This window comes from Stegostoma tigrinum, chromosome 10, assembly GCF_030684315.1.
Source record: "Stegostoma tigrinum isolate sSteTig4 chromosome 10, sSteTig4.hap1, whole genome shotgun sequence".
NCBI lineage: Eukaryota > Metazoa > Chordata > Chondrichthyes > Orectolobiformes > Stegostomatidae > Stegostoma > Stegostoma tigrinum.
The window spans coordinates 63,782,121-63,791,600 of NC_081363.1; positions in this window are offsets into that span (position 1 = coordinate 63,782,121).

Consider the following 9,480-nt stretch of genomic DNA (forward strand, 5'->3'; position numbering starts at 1 on the left):
ACAGTTAACTTCGGTGCTCACGGTAATTTTTTACATAGTTGCCCACTTTCAGTTCTGAAACGAGACTGTCTCGGCGCTAGAAAGACGAATTATCTCCCAACTACTGAAATCCGCCATGTATTCCCCGTTATTATACGGCTATTTTTAAGAAGTTGAATCTTCATTTTTTATACTACCTTGGATGCATCCACTGTTAAGTAGATAACAAATGATTAAGGTAATGTCCATTACCCCCACCTCACCGACAGTACAACTTCATTTCAATTCACTAGAATGGGTCAAAATCGCAAACCCACCCCTGAGTTAAAAGTAGCAGACTGCTAACGACACAGTTTCGGAGATGGGAATGGGCAGTGTGTGTCGCAGTTTGATGTTAGGGGTCAGGAGTGAGAAGCTGGTCGATTTCCTTTGTTGTGGTTCAAGGCGCAACAGCTGAGATCAGTTATTGAAACATTCCTGTTCTGTATTGCAGCCGGCGTTGCACGAAGCTTGCTGCAACTTCCTAGTCCTTTGAATGCAAATGCAATTTCAGTGAAATAGTCTAAACTGCAGGAGTATGTGTGTGAAACAGTGGGAAAAGGAACGAAGTTTCCCGCAGTTCCTGAAACGGGGCAGTGCTATGAAGAGAGACGGTCACTGCCGCGGTAGCAGTGAGGCTGCGGCGCTGCTGGTCTAATGAATGATTGAATCCGACTGCGGCACCTTGATATCTGATTCAAGGCACGCTGCACTGACACAGTCTCTTTTGTCATTAAACTGCCCGCTATCCATGTTTCTTTTAATGCCTAGCTTCCGAATGCTAGTACTGCATCGGTTCCTGTCTCCCTATTTATTTTAATTCTCGTGGTACGCACTAATCTAGACAATTACAGGAACATCGCTGTAAGATGGAGAAGTCCAATAATATGCTTGCAACGCTCAACACCCTGAACGTTTAATGTCGAGGTTGAATAGAATAAAATGGCTGCAAAAAGATTTCCTCCCCCCCCCCCAGGTGTTAATAAAACATGTAGTATTCCAATCCTCCAAAAGTCCCTCTCTCACACTCAAAAGATTTGCCACCTTTCATTGACCCTTCGAGTGAAGAGGACAAATGCTGAATGTGCCAGATCTGAAGCGCTGCTCTTTTTCCTTTACAGTGAAGGACCGAGCCCAGGTCCTCACAATGACTGGGTTGTGTCCAATAATCGGCTGGATATGAACCCACAGCTTCCCTGTATTTACCAAACAGCGCTGCAGGGTGTCTGCCCAGAGTTCCACACCACCAGCTGAATCGGCATTTTACGGCGATGTCTTTGGTCGATCCCTGTTTGATGTGCCGATAGTGACCTACCATTATAAAGAAGAGTGCAAGGTCAAAGCGAAGAGTTAGAGAGGGGAGTTGATAAGCAGTCGGGAGCTAGTAAACACTTTAACAAAATCAACTTTAGGAGCTAACAAGAACTGCCGATGCTGGAGTCAGAGAAAACACAGCGTGGAGCTGGAGGAACACAGCAGGCCAAGCAGCATCAGAGGAGCAGGACGAACTTTTCTACTCCTCTGATGCGACTCAGCTTTAGGAGAATCAGCAGATCCAGTATTTGATTTTGAGTGGCGAGATGTGTGGAATGGGCAGTGTCAAAGTTACAGTTCTCTTCCGAGCTTGGTTCTCAATGGAGGGATCTAGTGTGTATGTTTGTGTGTGCATGTGTGTGCGAGCATGAATTGCAGTTAAAGCTGCGAGACCTGTAGCCACAGGCCGAGGTCTGTGAGCACATTTTTCGCATTGAGTTCCCGAACAACCGCAAAAGACAAACCCAACCGACGCGACCACTATCTCACCGCCCCTGCCCCATCCTGCACGCACACACACCCACACCAACCCACTTTCTAAACATTTGACCTTTGAGCCTGTGGGGGTGTAAAGCGGACAGGGAAAACTCCCACGATCATTTGAAACCAGGCAAAACTGGAAAGCGTTTTTATATTCCAAACTGGAATTCGACACTTGATCCAGGCGGAGCTGAGGGTAATAGACGACTCTCCGCTAAGTCTCACTCCTCGGGAAGGTTAAAAAAGGGGGCTGTGTAAACTCTGCGAAGGCCAGCATCACTCTAGCAGGCTGTGATGTAAGTGATCTCCACCATTTGTTGTTTTCATTAGAACTCCAGCAGAATGCCAACACACCTTCCCGTCACTCCGCCGTCTGCACTTCGCAGGGATCGTTCCCTGCGGGACATGCTCGTCCATTCCGCCACCAACAGCTGCCCTCCACTGCACTTTCTCATCTAACCGCAGAAGGTACACCTGGCCTTCCACCTCCTCCCTGCTCACCATCCATGGGCCTTCCAGATGAAGCAGCATTTCACCTGTGCCTCCTCCAATCTTATGTATTGTATTCGCTGCGCCCAGTGTGGCCTACTCGACACTGAAGGAAGCAAACAGACTTGGTGACCCGTTGCAGACCATCATTGCGTAAACATGACGCCGACCTTGCGGTAGCCGGTCATTTTAACACGACTCCGGTTGGAATGCCCACATGTCTGGGCATGCTAGATAACAAAATGTGGAGCTGGATGAATACAACAGGCCAAGCAGCATCTCAGGAGCATAAAAGTTGACGTTTCGGGCCTAGACCCTTCATCAGAGGCTCTGATGAAGGGTCTAGGCCCGAAACGTCAGCTTTTGTGCTCCTGAGATGCTGCTTGGCCTGCTGTGTTCATCCGGCTCCACAGTTTGTTATCTTGGCTTCTCCAGCATCTGCAGTTCCCATTACGTCTGGGCATGCTGCAGTCTTCCAGTAAATCACAATGCAAATTGGACGAACAATATCTCATCTTCAAACTAGGCACTTTACAGCCTTCTGGACTGTTGAGTTCAGCAGCTGTAAATTGTGAACCACTTCTTCCCTTTCCTGCAGCATGTTATCATGTCCTCCCTTCACCCCGCCCTCACCCACCCTATTAAAGTTCTTTTCAATCCTGACTGTTAGACACACCATTGTTCTGCCATTCTCCCATATTCATCACTTAATCTGGACTATCAGCATCTTTTCTCGACCAGCACCCTGCACCCACTCCAACCGAAACTAGTAGCATAAATGCTGTCCGCTCCACATTTCAGCTCTGACGAAGAGTCACCTAGATTCGAAACGTGAGCTTGCTCTCTCTCCGTGGATGCTATCGGACCCGCTGAGATCTCCAGCATTTGGTGTTTTCGTACCAGAGCGGGATTCTCCTCTGTGCAGATTGTCTGTTCCAAAGTCACTCCTACATTGGTGCTGACCTGCGAACACTCCTAGACGCTAAGCATCTTAAACACTAATATTATCGTTGTATGTAAGATTTATTTTTTAAAAAAAGAACACCTATCTCTGAGCGAACAAGCCCCCTTCCCTTTTATACTTTGGGAAACACCGGGATCAGCAGCGGAGACGCGAAGGCAGCTTCAAAGCTGTTTCGACAATGACGCATTCTCAAGGTCACACTGAATTGTACGCCTCAATCACTGTGTTTGAATCAGTTTGAAGTTCAGAAAAAAAATCTCGCCCCAAAGTGACCATAACTCGAAAATACAGCTATTCACATTCCCGTGACAGTCATGGTGAAGTTATTAGAGATTGCCCTGTTTTTTCTTTAAGGTGCGTTATACTGTTTGACTGGTTGTATTTTTAGTATTAGTTGCCGTGTTACTCCGGCTGAAACGCAGCGCCAGTGAAGGGGTCTTCCAGCTTGCACAAGGGCCAGATTTTGGTTAGTCCGTCACCGCAAGGTGTAATATTCGCCTTGCCACATTCCTTGGACGGTCCTAATGCATCAAACAGAAACAGGACCAGCAGTCAGAGTGGGGGACGTTGCTAATACAATGCGCAGGTTTAGAGACGGCAGATGGTGCCCTGGGGACATGAAATCAGACCCAAATAGAATATGCGGTGGGAATATAAATGATTGGAGAAGTATCGTGGCCATGGCTGAATGTCGGCCTGGCTAATGGCACTTTCTACCTCGCCGTGCTGCTTCAGAACAGCTTTAAGGAAACAACCTCACTGTGTCGATCATCCAGGCAGAACAGTTAACACTCGTCTGGTCCTGAGTAACAAGGAATGAAAGCCCGAGGGACAGAATGATTTAGTGATAGAGTAGCGCTTTGCTTCAGCACCGGGGGAGGCGATGGCCTCGCGGTATAATCAGCAGATTATTAAGCCAGAGGACCCAAGTAACGTCCGGGGGACTCAGGTTCGAAATCCACCACGGTAGACGGTGAAAGTTGAATCAATATATATTTGGAATTAATAATCTAATGATGACCGTGAATCCGGTGTCGATTGTCGAAAACAAAAAACCATCTGGTTCTGTACTGCCCTTTCGGGAAGGAAACTGCCGTACTTACCTGGTCTGGCCGACACGTGATTCCAGACCCACAGCAATGTGGCTGACTTTTAACTACCCTCTGGTTCCCATTATCTCTGATGCAATTAAAAGTGTACAATGTCGCCAACAGACAGAGCCATCTTAGATGTAAAGTACCTAGGTACAACTGTTGGGTACAAAAATGGAAAGAAATGAAAAGAGTTACACGATATTATTGTGATAGTGGAAACTGCCGATGATGGAGAATCTGAGACTCTGCCAAGCAGGGGTCCAGACCCGAAACGTCAGCCTTCCTGCTTCTCTGATGCTGCTTGGCCTGCTGTGTTCATCCAGCTCTGCACCTTGTAACACGACATTATAGATATGCATAGTGTAAGTCAGGAAAGATCGTGAAATGTCAACTTTGTCTCCCTCACCACAAATGATGCCAGACCTGCTGAATTTCTCCAGCGCCTTCTGTTTTTCTTAATAAAACGCAACTCAGAATGCGTAGAAAGGTAGGAGTAAATTAATGCTTTCAGCTTCCACCCGTTGTACAGGCAGCTCCATGATAGAGTGGATAGAGGACAAATGACTTGTGGTAAGAGGATCTATATCAATGAATGCAGCATTTGTTTCAGTAGATCACTGAGTTCATTGAGATATCTGATGGTAATTGTTCACTTCAGTACTCACGGTACTTCCATCTATCAGGATCGAACCTGCTCGCCATCACAGCTTGGCGTATCGATCAGATTGTGAAGGCCTGAACTGACTCTGAAATAATGGTTTCTGTTGTATTACCTCCCCTCCCCCGTGCACACCGACCAATTTCAGGGACACCTGGTTGCAGTGCTCTGCAGATCTCTTCCATTAGCACCACAGTATTGTTGTATTCATTAGAGTTTAAAAGGTTGAAGGGAGATGTAATAGAAACTTACAAAATAATGTATGGCTTAGAACGGGTGGACTCTGGCAAGTTATTTCATTTAGTCGGGGAGACTAGGACCCGTGGGCACAGCCTGATCATTAGAGGGGGTAAATTTAAAACGGAAATGAGGAGACATTTCTTCGGCCAGAGAGTGGTGGGCCTGTGGAATTCATTGCTACGGAGCGCAGTGGAGGCCGGAACGTTAAATGTCTTCAAGGCGGATTGATAAATTCTTGACCTCATAAGGAATTAAGGGCTACCGGGAGAGTGCGGGTAAGTGGAGTTGAAATGCCCATCACCCATGACTAAATGGCGGAGTGGACTCGATGGGCCGAATGGCCTTACTTCCACTCCTATGTCTTATGGTCTTCCAAAGCAAAGCCACGTGCTATCCTGAGAAGGTCTGTTTCAATCCCCAGTGAGAGTTGAGTTAGTTAAGCTGCTTCGGCGTCACTGAGGTGAGAGGAACATTTTGATTCCTTTATGGGGGTACCAAGGAGGGGAAAGTTCAGACAGAGTTCAATCGCCGATTGGTGACCTCGACTCAAACAGAAGTGCCTGTGTAAATGACCCCTCTCTCCCACATGTAGAAAGACCAGCCACTGAGGAAGGCACGAAGACATTTCTGAAACCTATACCGAATCAGCTCGGCACCTTCAAAACCAGAAAGAGAATTGGCAACTTATGCCCCTCTCACTCACTCAAAGTGGATATGTGGTGTTCCAGGTCACACTGACGTTATTTCAACTGTAGCATTTAAAGCCACTGCCCCACCCCGCCCCGCTCTCCGCCGCCATCATCCTCTTGTGTTAATATCAGTTTATAATTACAGAGTGGCCCGTTTACAATGTCACTTTTTATATGTATCAGGCCCCCATCTCTGCTGATTTATGAATCGGCGTTGGCCCTCTCTGACCGTAGAGAGAGAAAAATAGCCAGCTCTCCACAAATCCTTGCACGCCTCTGGCTCGGAAACAGGGACACTACCACCACACAACCAGAGGCCTGTGGGAATGCTAACAATTCCAATCCCACCAGCCAGACAGAGCCAACACGCTCCCAGTGTTCTCCATATCAGAAATGTAAGACATGAGTCTGAAATCTACTCATTTGGTTGAGGTGAAGATCTTTGCGAATGTTCAGTCACGCCAGACGCACAAAACCTCTCACTTAGTGTCATAGACAGACCCCTCGATCCAACTCATGTGCGTAGTCCAGGCATCCTCATATGACCTAGTCCCATTTACTAACGTTTGGCCCTACCCTCTAACCCCCTTCAATTCACATTCCCATCGAGATGCCTTTTAAATGTTGTAATTGTCCCAGCTTATGCTATTTCCTCTGGCAGCTCGTTCCGTACACCCTCTACATGAAAAAGGCACCCCTCAGATCCTTTTAAAATCTTTCAGCCCTCACTTTAAATCTGTGCCCTCTCGTTTGGGCTCCCTCACCCTACCCCTGGGGCCCATGAGTCATAAGTCTCTATCAGGTTACTCTATGTTTTTAAATTTCACACTTTTGTTAAGGCTAATCTACTAAATCAACTACTTCAGCAGTTGCCGAACGTTTATGGACAGGAATCCAGAGTATTACTGTCTTTAATGGTTTTGCAATCAACCGAAACCGAAGCAACGAACGCAGAGAAGGTAATCTCAGCCCAGTTTCGGAGCCTTTTCCTTTCAGTATACCGGTGAAAGGGTCAAAGTGTGAGGTTAGTGGCTGCTGCTGTTGTTGTGGTGTGAAAAATAACTGGACTCGAAACGTTAACTCTGCTTCCTCTTGCCAGATCTGCTGAGTCTCCCTAGCAATTTCCGTTTTTGATGCTGAATTCCAGCATCCGCAGTTCTTCGTTTTATTTCATCACGTCCAAGTGTCCGCTCTCCACTCGAACTGACCTTCACGCCCAGACCATTAGGGAGAAGGCTAACATTGCATGTTCTCGGTCATTTCTCAGTTGCGCTGACATATCGCACCTATTTTCTATCAGCCGCCGTCTATCCCCCGGGTCTGGCATGAAATCTGACTGGCGTCACTCCCCCCTCCCTGCCCATTCTCAGTCCGCATCCTGAATTTTGCAAATTCAACCCTCTTTTGAAAATCTAAACGGGCACTTCAAGCTGGCATCGACTGGCGGGTTCCGCTCGCTGCAAATCTTTTACGCTTCCCAATAACTAACTGCCATAAATGGTCTTTATCTAAGTATAAATATTTCTCTCCACTTATGTCTTCGCCGCAACAAGAAAAAAGTCAGGACCATTAGTGTTTCCCGTGGTTCACACCAGCACAGCCAGCAAAGTCACACAGGGACAGTGGTTTATTTTTAATCTCTCCCTACGCGTTGACGGGGCAGTAAACATCGGGTTTTTATGAATTATTTAAAAAGTCGGTCATTACCGTATTCTTTGCTGTTCTATAAATTCTGCCCGCTCTAAATTAAATACGATTTATTTGCTAATTCCGGTGTGATAGTTTTTTTTTGCCCTTGCGGCTGTCCCAAGTGTTTCCTGCATTGCGACCTAGGAGGAGGAGGAGGGACCGTGCAGAACAGTCGAGCATTCTTCCAGTTTAATGAAAAATACAATCTGTCTTTCTGAGTCCGTGTAATTCAAAGCCTCTCAAACTATGAGATTAATGTTGCTCCGCGAGTTTGTGTTTGTACGTAATATATATTCCAGATATTACGCTGACGACAGAGAAAAAGAAACGAGATCTATATATAAACACCTAATCATTACATCGCGGCTGTGCTAGATCTTGCCGTCATGGCGTTACCGATGAGTACAGGCAATAGGAGCATGAGAGCGCTTTGTTCAATCCTAGGGCGAACTCAGTCAAACAAGAAGAGCTTCAGTGAGCTTGATTGGTAGTACCTACAGCAGTTTGTTCGGTACATGACGCAACCGGCACTGATCAGCAGCAATGCACAGTATTTATTAAGACTGACATCCAAGAAGCTGTGTCATTGCCCATCGGTTACTGACACTGAGGCAAACAACTGCAGTCGCCCCTTCTTCCCCTCTTGATTGCATTTCAGGTGCTCCGATCCGTTCGAAACTCGTTTCACCGACTAAACGGGACTGGGATGCACATCGCAGCAGTATTTATTAGGCAAACACTTCTTGCGCTGAAGGCAAACAAATAAATGTGTAACAAAGGAAGGTCACAAATGATAACGGTTAATATTTTAAGTCTTGGGCACTGTCGTTTTGGAGAATTCCAAGATATTTAGGTGCACAGCCATCTTTTTAGCTTGGTTTTCTTCGTTAAAAAAGGTCAAATTTTCTTTAGGTTGAAACATTGGAAACATTGAACCAACATGATACAATATCAAATTAAATTTAAGCAATAAAGCAGTTAAATTGGTAACTGACTGAGTATTGATGATGCAGGGAGATAAAAGAATGCTTTATACTGAACAAACATGAAACTTGTTCGAAAGCTGCGGGAAGATGACGGTATATCATTGTTAGAGTATAGGATGGTATTTTAAATATTTCAGTATGGCAACTAGTAATTTCATTAGAGGGAGCTGCATTTTTATATCGGAATTCTGGTAGAGTTTGACTGATTCTGTATTCCTTTAATGGCTATTTTAGTTTCGAATTACTTGTGCAGATTTTCGGGGAAGTGGACGCTTTGACGAAGGCATGTAGTTATATAGCCAGTCTCAAACCAGCATCAGCAAATTACAGTGTGCAGCCCTTGATTCATGCTGCCAACTGTAATTTGCTCCAGATCACTGAAAAAGACCACTTGTGTGCAGGTATGTGCATACATAAGCGCGAAGTTCCTCAAGCATATAATAGTTCGTTATATTGAGATGGAGCGAGGTTGGGGAGGCTAGTGGAAATGCGCTGTCTTTTTTCCACTAACATTACAATTGTTGATAAGTAACCTTGTTAAATCTTCAAACTGCGTATTCAAAGGCAGTTACAGAACTGCTGTGAACTCAAACCCATAGGACATGTTCCTGTAGCGATCTCGTGCCTTTTTAATACAATAGTGCGAGATTTCCTTTTTAAAAAAATCACCACCACTGATAACTCCCATTCATAACAAGATCTCTACTTGAATTACGCCATGTCCTTAACATAGTAAAATATTGCAAGATGTCTCACAGGAACATAATCAGACAAAAAAAAATGACCCAAGCCAAACAGGGAGACATTTGGATTGGTTGCCAATGAATTAATCAAAGAAGCAAGTGTTAAGGAGTGTCTG